This window comes from Theropithecus gelada, chromosome X (assembly GCF_003255815.1).
Source record: "Theropithecus gelada isolate Dixy chromosome X, Tgel_1.0, whole genome shotgun sequence".
NCBI classification, from domain to species: Eukaryota; Metazoa; Chordata; class Mammalia; order Primates; family Cercopithecidae; genus Theropithecus; species Theropithecus gelada.
The window spans coordinates 8,298,989-8,311,195 of record NC_037689.1 but is presented as its reverse complement, the minus strand read 5'-3'; positions in this window follow the sequence as shown (position 1 = coordinate 8,311,195).

Here is a 12,207-nt window from a genome sequence, read left to right as displayed (position 1 = left end):
GGTACATGTGCATAACGTGCAGGTTTGTTACATATGTATACTTGTGCCATGTTGGTGTGCTGCACCCATCAACTCGTCATTTACATCAAAACCACAATGAGATACCATCTCACACCAGTTAGAATGGCGATCATTAAAAAGTCAGGAAACAACAGGTGCTGGAGAGGATGTGGAGAAATAGGAACACTTTTACACTGTTGGTGGGATTGTAAACTAGTTCAACCATTATGGAAAACAGTATGGCGATTCCTCAAGGATCTAGAACTAGATGTACCATATGACCCAGCCATCCCATTACTGGGTATATACCCAAAGGATTATAAATTATGCTGCTATAAAGACACATGCACACGTATGTTTATTGCAGCACTATTCACAATAGCAAAGACTTGGTATATGTACTTTTCAAAGTTAGTAAACTTACAATTAAGATTTTTATGTTTTGGTCTATGTAACTTTTATTAAAATAAAAATTTATAAGGAAATATTGAATTCTAGTTAGTCAGCTAAACTATTCAGCAGGAAGTACATTGATGCTTGCAATTCAATTGAAAATATATCTGAAATGATATGGACTGATGGATGGATAGAGGTATGGAAGGGTGGAGAGATATATGTTAAATCATGTTTATTAAAATGTTAACAAGTCAATGCAGTGTATATGAACATTTTCATAATAAAATGTTGGTGCTAATTGGCAAAATCACTTGTCTCATGTCCGTAATTTTTCTTTTGAACAAGAGTTCTAAAATAATTATTATTCATGTTCTATACATTTGGGCAATTTTAGACACAATGTCAATTGGAATTTTTCCCAATTCATTATGAAGCTGCAAAATGCAAGGATACACAGGGAGATCTTGCAGAGGTGCTATTTTCTGGGTTTATGTTTAGAAAGCAAAGACCAAATGGGAAAAACAAGCCTCGTATCTCTTCCAAGGTGGAGGATAAACACTCTGTTGTATATCCACACAAAGGAATTTTACTCATCAGTGAAAAAAAAAAAACAAGCTATTGATATTTCAAACAATATGGAGCAATGTTAAAATGACTCTTCTGGCTTGCAGAATCCAGAACAACAACACATATATTACATAATTCTATTACAAGAAATACTATAAAATACAGATTAGTAGTTCAGAGGCAGGATGGTAGGATGGAGGGAGAAAAAGGACAGATGGTACATGTCAGTCAAAACAAATATTCTCATCTCTATAAGGTGCTTTTAGCCTCTCTCCTCTCCTCTCCTCTCCTCTCCTCTCGTCTCCTCCCCTCCCCTCCCCTCCCCTCGCCTCTCCTCTCCTCTCCTATTCCCTTTTCCTCTCTCTCTCTCTCTCCCTTCTCCACCCTTCGGGGCAGGGGCGGGTAATGGTGGTGAGGTTTTATAATTTGAGGGTAAAAACTTTCAAAGTGTATACCTTTCATTTCTTTATATTTGGATAATCCTAAGGACTTTAAAGACTTTCTGCTTTTAAAGACTTTTGGCAAATCAATGATCTGCACAAGACACATTTTACAAAACAAAGGACAATATAGTACTCATTCATATCCTGGTCATATTACTCATAGTGACTTCTCCATTATAAACATTCCAGAAGGGTGCAGCCATTTATTTTCGCATGATGGGCTTCTCGGGGCTCCCATCACAGTGGTTGGACACAGACTCCCTAGGGACAGTTTCTAAGAGCAGAAGGAAGAGATGACTCAAAAGTTCCTAAAAAGACATCAAACCAGATGACACAAAACTCAAATGACAATTCACTTTTATTTATTTATTTTTAAGCAAGATCTTGCTCTGTTGCCCAGGCTGAAGTGCAGTGGGGCGATCTCGGCTCACTGCACACTCTGCCTCCTGGGCTCCAGCGATCCTCCCACCTCAACTTCCCAACCATGCTACAGACGTGAGCCACCACGCCCAGCTAATATTTTTGTTTGATTTTGTAGAGAAGGGGTTTTGCTATGTTGCCCAGGCTGGTCTCCAACTCTTGGGTTGAAGTGATCTGCCCACCTCATCCTCCCAAGTGCTGAGGTTACAAGCATGAGCCACTGAGCCTGGCTGACATTTCACTTTTTACAGACTAGCTTTCAGGGCTGTGTTTAATAGGAGTCTAATGCCTATGACTCCTTGTAAATAAGAGTTCTTTATGTTTCCAAACACACATTTATTGAGATATAATCACATACCATAAAATTCCCACCACAAAATTATACAATTCAATGGTTTTAGTATGTTAATAAATCCTTTTTTTTTTTTTTTTATTCTATCAAGTTATTTTCAAGCTTCCATTCCGTCAACCTTTCCTGTGTTTGGACCATGCTGACCTTGATGTGCACAGGTGTGGGCACAGCCCGGGCAGATATCTGCTCAGAACACCTGCCCCGAGGTCCTCTGTCTACAGAGAGGACTGAGTCCCATCAAAGACCCCATGAAACACTGTGATGGATACCACAGCATGACACAGCCCAATGACAAGGAAGAAACCATGGCAGGTCTACTCACATGGGCAGATCGGTAGCTAGGACACCTAGTAGGAGGACCCAAAAGAGCAGCCACAGCACGCCCATGTCCTGGACTTCTCAGCGTGCCCTGAGGTGGCCAGGAAGGAGGTGGGGATGAGTTAGGGCCGGGGGCAGGGAAGGGGATGAGGATGGGGGATGAATGGCAGTTGGGAAGGGAAGGAGAGGGAAGGGGAGAGGAGGGAAGGGGGCTGTTGGGCACCTGGGAGGAGGAGGAGGTATAGGAGGAGAAGAGAGTCTGGGAAAGTATCAGGATCAAACCAAGTTATCAAGCGTTGTGAGGAGGCTCAGTTATAGGTCAGTGGATGAGTAGATCAGCAAAGCAGCAGGATGCACGGGGCAAGTGAGCTGGATGCTAGGAGCAGTTGGAGGGACATCAGGGATCTGGTTTTCCCCAAACCTTCTCCTGCCTTAGCAACCGCCAAGCTCTGTACTCGCTTTCCACCAATCCCTGGCACCCGCATGTGGTGCTTCACAGCAGTCACCCTATGTGAGGCTGCCATTCTTCCAATGCCCCCTCCCCAACCTGAGCCCCTCACGCACCATCCCAACCACAGGTCCTCTGATTTCTGATCCTCCCCAATCCAGCTCCCTGTCCCTGCTTCTGGGCCTCCTTCCTTCCTGAGCTCCCAAGGTTCCCCATGGTCAGTCTCGGCTGCAAAACCTAAAAAACAAATGATGACAAGATGTAACACACAAGCAGAGTGGGAGGCTTCACACCCTTCTTTCAGCAATTCATATAATAAGCAACAAAACATTAGTTGGATGTAGAATATCCTAATAGTAAACCATCTCCATCATATCTGTATATCCATCCATCTATCATCTTTGTATCTTGGGAACAAATGCTGGAGATACATTAATTTTAAGCACACAGGGTACATTTACAAAAATTAACCCTACGTATTTTGTTCATAAAGCAAATCTCAATATATTTCAGAGGAATAAAATCACATAGCATGTTTCTGATCATGTGATTGTGCTAGAAGTCAATGATAAAAAGCTAACTAAAAATTCTTATATGCTTGGAAATTCAAAGTGCCCTTATGAGTAAGATATAAATGTAAGAAAAAGTCCAAAATAAAATGAGACTGCATTCGCAGTCAATGATATGATCATAATATATCAACAAAATGTCTCCCTCTGGCCTGGGAATTCCATTTTGTGTCACAAGATTGTGTGGGCTCAAATCATGCCTAACTTACCTAGACATTTTAACATCGGAAACGGGGTGACTATGTCATTTATCTCTGTTGTCTTACTGCCTGTGAGCATGGACTTTAAATTTTGAACCCTAATTAGGGGAAAATCCCAAGTTGACTCTCATGATTGACCTCCCAGGGATTTCCAAGAAATCTGTGCATTTCAAGAGTCAAATTTCATCAGCTTTTCTCTTGGGGGATGTGGCGACAATATTCAGAGGGCTTGGCAGCACCAAGAGTTATGAGTAGGGAGTACCAAGCAGGTAAATAGGGCATGGTGACCAGGACAGAAGCCCACTGGCAATCACCTTCCCTGGACTTGTCCTCAGCGGAACTTTCTGAAGGCCTTCTTCTTTCTGCCTGATTGCACAGAACGTTCCCAAACTCATTCAGGCCTCGGGTAACTTAAAACCACTGCTTTAAATCCTATTACTATTCATTATTACAGAAAGTTATTGTAAACAGGAAACCTCCTATCACTGTTACAGATGGAAAGACAATGCCTTTTACCACAAATATAAAGCAGGGTCTATAGTTGGTAGGCCAGTTACAAGGGACTAAAAGGGCATGAATCCTGTGTGGTCTTTAGGTGAACTTGACTGCTTTCAGGATCTTGGTCAGTAGGGCTGGTGCTGGGATTAGAGTCCATTTCAGGGCCCATACATGGAAAGTCTAGTTTGGTTACATACAGGGGTGGCTTCTTCCAGGTCCTCGGGAAGGCTCCCACTTGAGTCACTGAGTGGGTCCCTGGGCAGGCTGTACTAGCCTCAGTCTGCGGATAAGAGAGGCTAGATCTGAGTCACAGAGCTGCTTCAGACTACTGCCTACATTGAAAATGGCCCTCCTTGGTTGTCTCTGTATTTTAAAAATCTACTAAATGTTATGTGATCATTGACCAGGAGACAATACCCAAGGAAATACTTTTAGAAGTCTCTTAGTAATTTACCGGTGCCACCTTTCCATGGGAAAAACAATCCATGCAACACCTTTGCCCAGATGTCAGTTGTGTGAGTCTCTATGACAGGGCTTTTGCCTCCCATATGCCAGGTAATAGCTGGTTCTGATTGGCAGCATTTTTTCGGGAATGGATGCCAATGAAAGAGAGACAGAAAGGGGGCAGGCCAAGTGTCAAAGCCCTTCACAATGGGTAAGGCATCCATTTAGCTTCAAACGGGCTTTTGATGTTGCTGTCATTTTCCAGGTTGTCTAATCATCTCCTGAAAACAAAATGTAAAAACTAGATGGATTCTGAATTTTGGCTGATAATTGTTCATCTGAAACTAAAAATGAAATTTAGTTATTACGTTAGACTAGATTTTTCTTATCACTCTCCCCATTAGATAGTAGTACACATTTCAAAAATCATTTTGTGCACCATATAGTCAACGCAATTAGAGCTTCATTTCCTGAAGTAAACAGTGTTACAATAACTTGTGTAGGTATTTATAGGTCCAAGTTATCATTGCTTTCCTTGACAAAGACATTACCTACTCTTTCCTGAATAGCATCATCAAGTGTATTTTATCAAACACTTTGCAATCTTGCCTCCTTTCTTATATTCATATATTATTTATCTTGAAATAATTTAAGACTCACAGAAAATTTCAAAAATAATACAGAGAGTTCACCTTTACCCTTCACCCAGCTTCCTCAAAATATAACCATGACACATAATCTTGGTATGTTACAAAATCAGAAAATCCACAACGGCACCATACCATCAATCCACTTACAGATCTTATTCTGATTTCACATTCCTATATGTACTTTCTTATGGCATATATGTCTATGAGATGTTATCATGTGTATATATTTGTGTAATCATCATCACAATCATGATATAGAAGTGTTTCATTTCATCAACATCACAAAGACAGTTATGGTTGCTCCTCTTTTGTAGTCAAGCTCTCCCTCCAGCTCTAACCTTTGGAACCTAACAATATCTTTTTAATCAGTATGATTTTGTCACTTCATGAATAGTTACATAAATGGAATAACACAGTGTGTGACCATTTGAGATGGACTTCTCTCACTTAGCATAATGCTTTTTGAGATTGTTCTAAGTGTTGTGTGTATCAAATAGTTTACTATTATTGTTGAGTAGTATTCCATTGTATAGATGTACCAGTTTGCCTATCCAGTAACATTTTGAAAGGCATTTGGGTTTTAATTTTTAAGTGTACCATTCTATAGTATTAGTAATATTCACAATGCTGTACAACCGTCACCACTATCTATTTTCAAAACTTTTCCAACACTCCAAGCAGAAACTCCATACTCATTTAATTAGTAACACCCCATTGCCTTCTCCCCCTAGTCTTTGGCAACCACAAATTTACTTTCTATCTCTATCAATTTGCCCATTCTAGAGATTTCATAGCAGTAGAATCATAAAATATTTGTCCTTTTATGTCTGGCTTATTTCACTTGGCAAATTGTTTTTAAGCTTCATCCATGTTGTAGCATGTATCAATCAGAAGTGCATTATTTCCATGGTTGAATTATATTTCATTGTATGTGTACACTACATTTTATTTAACCATTCATTTGCTGATGAACATCGGTTTCTACCTTTTGGCTTTTTTGAAAAACGCTACAATGAACACTGGCATACAAGTATCTGTCATTGTTTACCTTTTTTTTTTTTTTTTTTTTTGCTGATTACTTGGGAGTGAAATTGCTGGATCATAAAATAATTGCATGTGTACCTATTTGAGGAACCACTCAAATTTTTTCCACAGCAGCTGCATTTTACACTCCCACCAGTAATGAATGAGCATCCCTATTTCTCCAAATCCTCACCAACACTGGTCATTTTCCTGTTTTTGTTTTTTTATTTAATGGACTTCCTAGAATGTGTAGAGATATCCCATTATGCTTTCAACTTGCATTTCACTAATGATTAATGATATTAAGTTTTTATCATGTGCATATGGGTCGTTTCTGTATCTTCCTTAAAAAATGTCTATGGAAATCCTAAGTCATTTTAAAAATTTAGGTTGCTTGTTTGTTTGTTGTTGAGTTGCAGGAGTTCTTTACATCTTCTGGATAATAAATGCTTACAGGAATGTGTAATTTGCAAATATTTTCTCCCATTTTACAGATTTTCTATTCACTTTGATAATGCCCTTTGATGCACAAAAGGTTTTAATTTTAATGAAATACAATGTATCTATTTTTCTTTTGTTGCTCCTGCTTTTTTGTATCATATTTGAGAATCCCTTACCAAATCCAAGGTCATGAATATTTACCCATATGTTTTCCTCTAAAATTTTTATAGTTTTAACTCTTTTATGTAGGTTATTGGTCCCTTTCCCATTAACCTTTATATGTGGTGTGATGTAGGAGTCTAATTTCATTATTTTACATGCAACTATCCAGTTGTTCCAGTATCATTTGTTAAAGAGAATTTTTTTTTCAATTGAATGGACTTGACACCCTTCTCAAAAATCAGTTGTCCACAGATATATGTGTTTATTTCTGGAATCTCAACTCTAGTCTATTGATCTATATGTCCATGCCAGTACCACACTATTTTGATTACTGTAGCGTTGTCACAAGTTTTGAAATCAGGGAATGTAAGTTTTCTATTTTTTTTTCTTTTTGTTCAAGATTGTTAGATTGTTTTGGGGAACTTGAGGCCACTTACAATTCCATGGGAATTTTACGATTAGTTTTTCCATTTTGGCAAAAATTCCTGTTGATATTTTGATAGCTATTACATTTAATCTGTAGATTGCTTTGGGTAGTATTGTCACCTTAACAATATTTAAGTCTTCCAAACCATACACATGAGATATCTTTCCATTTATTTAGGTTTTCTTGTGTTACTTTCAACAATGTTTTGTTGTTTTCAGTGTACAAGTCTTTCACCATCCTGATTAAATTTATTTGTAAATATTGTATTTTTTGGATGCTATTTTAAATAGAATTGGTTTACTAATTTCCTTTTCAGATTTTGATACTGGTATACAGACATTAAACTTTTGTGTGTTTTTTTTTTTGTACTCTGTAACTTTTCTGAATTTGCTTTTTACATTTTTTTGTAGACTCTTTAGGACTATCTCTATATAAGATCTTATCACCTGTGAATACACATAATTTTACTTCCTTTTGCAATTTCGATGACTTACTTTTATACCTTACCTGATTGTTCTTCCTGGAACTTCCAGTACTATGTTGAATAGAAGTGGCAAAACTGAATATTCTTGTCTTGTTCCCAATCTTAAGGGGAAAGCAGTCAGTCTTTCACCATTGAGTATGATCCTAGCTGTGAGTCTGTCATAAATGTCCTTTATCCTATTGAGGAAGCCTCCTTTATTTCCTAGTTTGCTGTATGTTTTTATTATAAAAGCATGATAGATTTTTAATGAATTCTCTGAATCCATTGACATGATCATGTGGTTTTTCTTCTTCATTATATAAATGTTGTGCATTATATTGATCGATTTTTGTATGTTGAAATGCCCTTAAATTTCTGGAACACATTCAGTTTAGTCGTGGTATATACTCCCTTTAATATTCCGTTGGATTCAATTTGCTACTCTTGTTGACTTTTTCATTCATATTATTAAGGGATATTAGTCTATAGTTTCCTCTTTTGAGATGTATCTGCTTTTGGTGTCAGGATAATTCAGGCTGGCCTCTAGAGTGAGTTAAGAATTGTTCTGTCATCTTCTAATTCTTGGAAGAGTTTTAAAAGGACTGGTTTTAATTCTGTTTTAAATATTTGGTAGAATTCATGAGTGAAGCTATCTTTGCCTGAACTTTTCCTTATTGGGAGGATTTTAATTACTGATTCTATGTCTGTACTTGTTATAGGTCTCTTGAGAATTTTTAGTTCTCTGTGAGTCAGTTTAAGTAATCCATGTGGTTCTAGGAATTTCTCTATATAATCCAGGTTATCTAATTTATTGACATACAATTGTTCATAGTGTTCTCTTATAATCATTTTTATTTCTGTAATGTCTGTAGTAATGTTCTCACTTTCATTTCAGCTTATGGTTATTTGTGTCTTCTCTTTTTCTTAAGTTGTACGTTGAGCTACAACTCTGTTTTTTTTTCTTTTTTAACTTTCTATTTCATTTCTCTCCACTCTAATCTTTGTTATTTCCATCCTTCTACTAGCTTTAGATTTAGTTTTATCTTCATTTTATAGCTTCTCAATGTATAAAGCTAGATTGTTCATTTGATATCTTTCTTTTATAATGTAGGCATTTACATTACATATCACATAAACTTCCCTCTGAGCATTGACTTCATTGCATCCTATACTATTTATCATGTTGTTTTTCCTCATCTTCATTTCTTTTTAAGTGTTTTCTAATATGCCTTGTGATCTCTTAATTCATTGTCTCAGAGTATGTTGTTTACTTTCCAAATATTTGTGATTTGTACAGCTTTCCTTCAGTTATTGATTTCTATCTTCACTCAATTGTGGTCAGAGAAGACACTGTGTATGAATTCAGTCTTTTTAAATTCATTGAGACCTACCACAGGCCTATGCCATAGGTCTTGTGGCTTAACATATGTCCTATACTTGAGAATATTCCATATGTACTTGAGAATATTGTGCATTGTGCTGCAACTGGGTGGATTGTATATATCTGTTACATCTACTTGGTTTATGCTGTTATTCATGTTCCATTTCATAACCGAACATAAGGTTTGAACCCTTCAACTATGATTTTAGAACTGTCTATTTTTTCCTTTTAAATTAGTCTATTTTTACTTCATTCATCATGGGGCTCTGTTGTTAAATGCACCTATGTTTATCACTGACATATTTCCCAGGTAAATTTACCCTTTGATCACTATGTAATGTCCTTCCCTGTCTCTTGTAACAATTTTTTACTCAGTTCCAAAATGCCAAATATTAGTATAGCTACCCCCAGCTCTCTTTTCTTTACTGTTTGCATGAAATAACTTTTTGCTTCCTTTCACTTGCAATCTATTTGTGTTTTGGGATCTATAGTGAGTCTTCTGTTGAAAGCATATAGTTCATCATGGCTTTTAAAAATCCATTATGGCAATCTTTGTCTTTTGGTTGGAGAGTTTAATCCATTTATACATTTTTTTTAGTATTTTTAATTTTAAAATAAAAATTGTATACATACATGGGGTACAATGTGACATTTCTTTGCAGAAATATATTGTTGAATGATCAAGTCAGGCTAATTAAATATCCATAACTTCACATACTTATTATTTCTTTGTAATGAGAACATTAAAATCCAGTCCTTAAATAATTTTAAATATACAATACATTATTATTCACTACAGTTACCATGCAATGCAATAGATCACCAGAACTTATTCCTCATGGCTAACTGAAATTTTGTGCCCTTCGACCAACATTTTCCCTTTCCCCATACACCCACCCCAAGTCCACCATTCTTCTCTCCACTTCTATGAGTTTGACTTTTTAAGATTACACATATAAGTGATATCACGTCATATTTATCTTTTGTGCTTGACTTATTGCACTTAATATACTGTCTTCTAGGTTCATCCACGTTGTCACAATGGAAAAATCCTCCTTCCTTTTTATGGCTGAATACTGTTTCATTTAAATTATATATAGTTAAAAATGTATTCATGTGTTGATGGGTGATGAACTTTTCTTTTCTCAGCTATTATGAGTAATAATGTGATGAACATGGCAATGTAGTCATGTCTTTGACATACTGACTCCATTTCTTTGGATATATATCCAAAAGTGGACTGCTGGATCATACACTAATTGTATTTTTATTTTTGGGTGGATCCTTCATACTGTTTTCCAAAATGGCTATACTAATTCACATTCCCATCAACAGCATACAATTGTTCCCTTTTCTTCACATTCGTATCAGCATTTAATCTTTCATCTTTTTGATAACAGGTATTCTAACATGTATGAGGTGACAACTCACTGCACTTTTGATCTGCATTTCTCTGATGATTAGTGATGTTGAGTATTATTTGATATATCTGGTGGCCATTTGTAAGTCTTCTTTTGAGAAATGTCTACTCTGGTCCTTTGCCCATTTTTTCAATCCAGATATTTGTTTTCTTGCTAATGAATAGTTTGAGTTTCATATATATTTTTAATATAAGCTCGTTTTGTGATGTAGTAATCCATCTTCAGTCTTGACCAATGCCCTCACTTGTCAAACAGGCTCCCCCCGACATTTCCTGTGAGGCATTAGGCAGTCTATTGTATGTCTCAATCATAGCATTTTGCCCAAGGAAGCTTCAGGTTTTAGTTATCCAAACAAGGTTTTTCAGCAATGACTGCTGCTTTCTCACACTGAGTGGACTCCACATTAGGTGAAACAGAGATGACTGCCTGTGTCACTCCTTCAGGCAGCTCCCAGATGGTTAGGAAAGACACATGGAATAATTTGTGAGTATGGTCTGTTCTGCTTCCTCTAGAGTCTAGAATCAGAGTATCACACTGGGAACACAGGCTGACATCTTTAAGATGGCTACAGAGCCATGGAGGGGGCGGGGCAATGTGAAGTAAAACACCACAAAGCTTTCCTATCATTTCATATTTGCTTTCTTTTTGATTCACCACATTTTGTTTGTGTTGCTATAAGACTTCAACTGTTTGCCAGAGTTCTGACAACTTTGTTCTAACTTCTGCTTATTTCTCAGTGTTACTGTGAAGGAACAGCATCTGCAGCTGCCCACTTCACTATTTTGTTGATGTTTTATCCTCAACAGCTTGAGAAAATCTCCTCTAGAATTCCACCCTTCTGTTTTTCCCTCATTCTCTTGCTAATACACAAAACTTCTTTATTCTCCATGTCATACCCACTTCCTTATTCCCCACTGTCATACCCATTCAGCAACACAGAACCTTAAATGAACCCAAACATCCACCTCTTTCTTACCTTCATTGGGACTTTCTCACTCACTTGGATAAAAATCACGCAACCGGCATATTGGTTCCACTCCACATTTGTGGTCACCAACTGCAGGTGGATTTTCCACTATGCTGAACAATCACACAATATGGATCATATGTCAGCAAATCTTTTCAATGTATGCAAGAACTCTTCTGAGCCTGTTCCTTTCTCCTCAAACATTTGACCATGGGTTCCTGTTTGCCCCTTCACTCTTAAAATATTACTTTATTTCCTAAAATCTCTCAACATCCTCTTGGACGTAGGAATTTAATTTCACTCGAAACATCTTATCACTCCTTCCTGCTGCACAGAATAGGTTTTCCCACTCTGACCAAAGCCCAGTCCCTACAACTCTGCAGCAGACCCCATTTTTCTCTACCTTATCAGGAAATGTCTTCTATTATTCATCTCTTTGCTCTCCTGTATTTTATATCTCTCCTCTATGCTTGTTCACTCTAATTAGCACTTATACAAACTCAATCCTCTCTTGTCGTTAAAATAAATGACAAAGATCAATAAGTGAGATCATGCCATTAAAGGAGCATCAGGTGCAGCAGACAAGTGGTAGGGCATTGCTCTCATATAATCATACC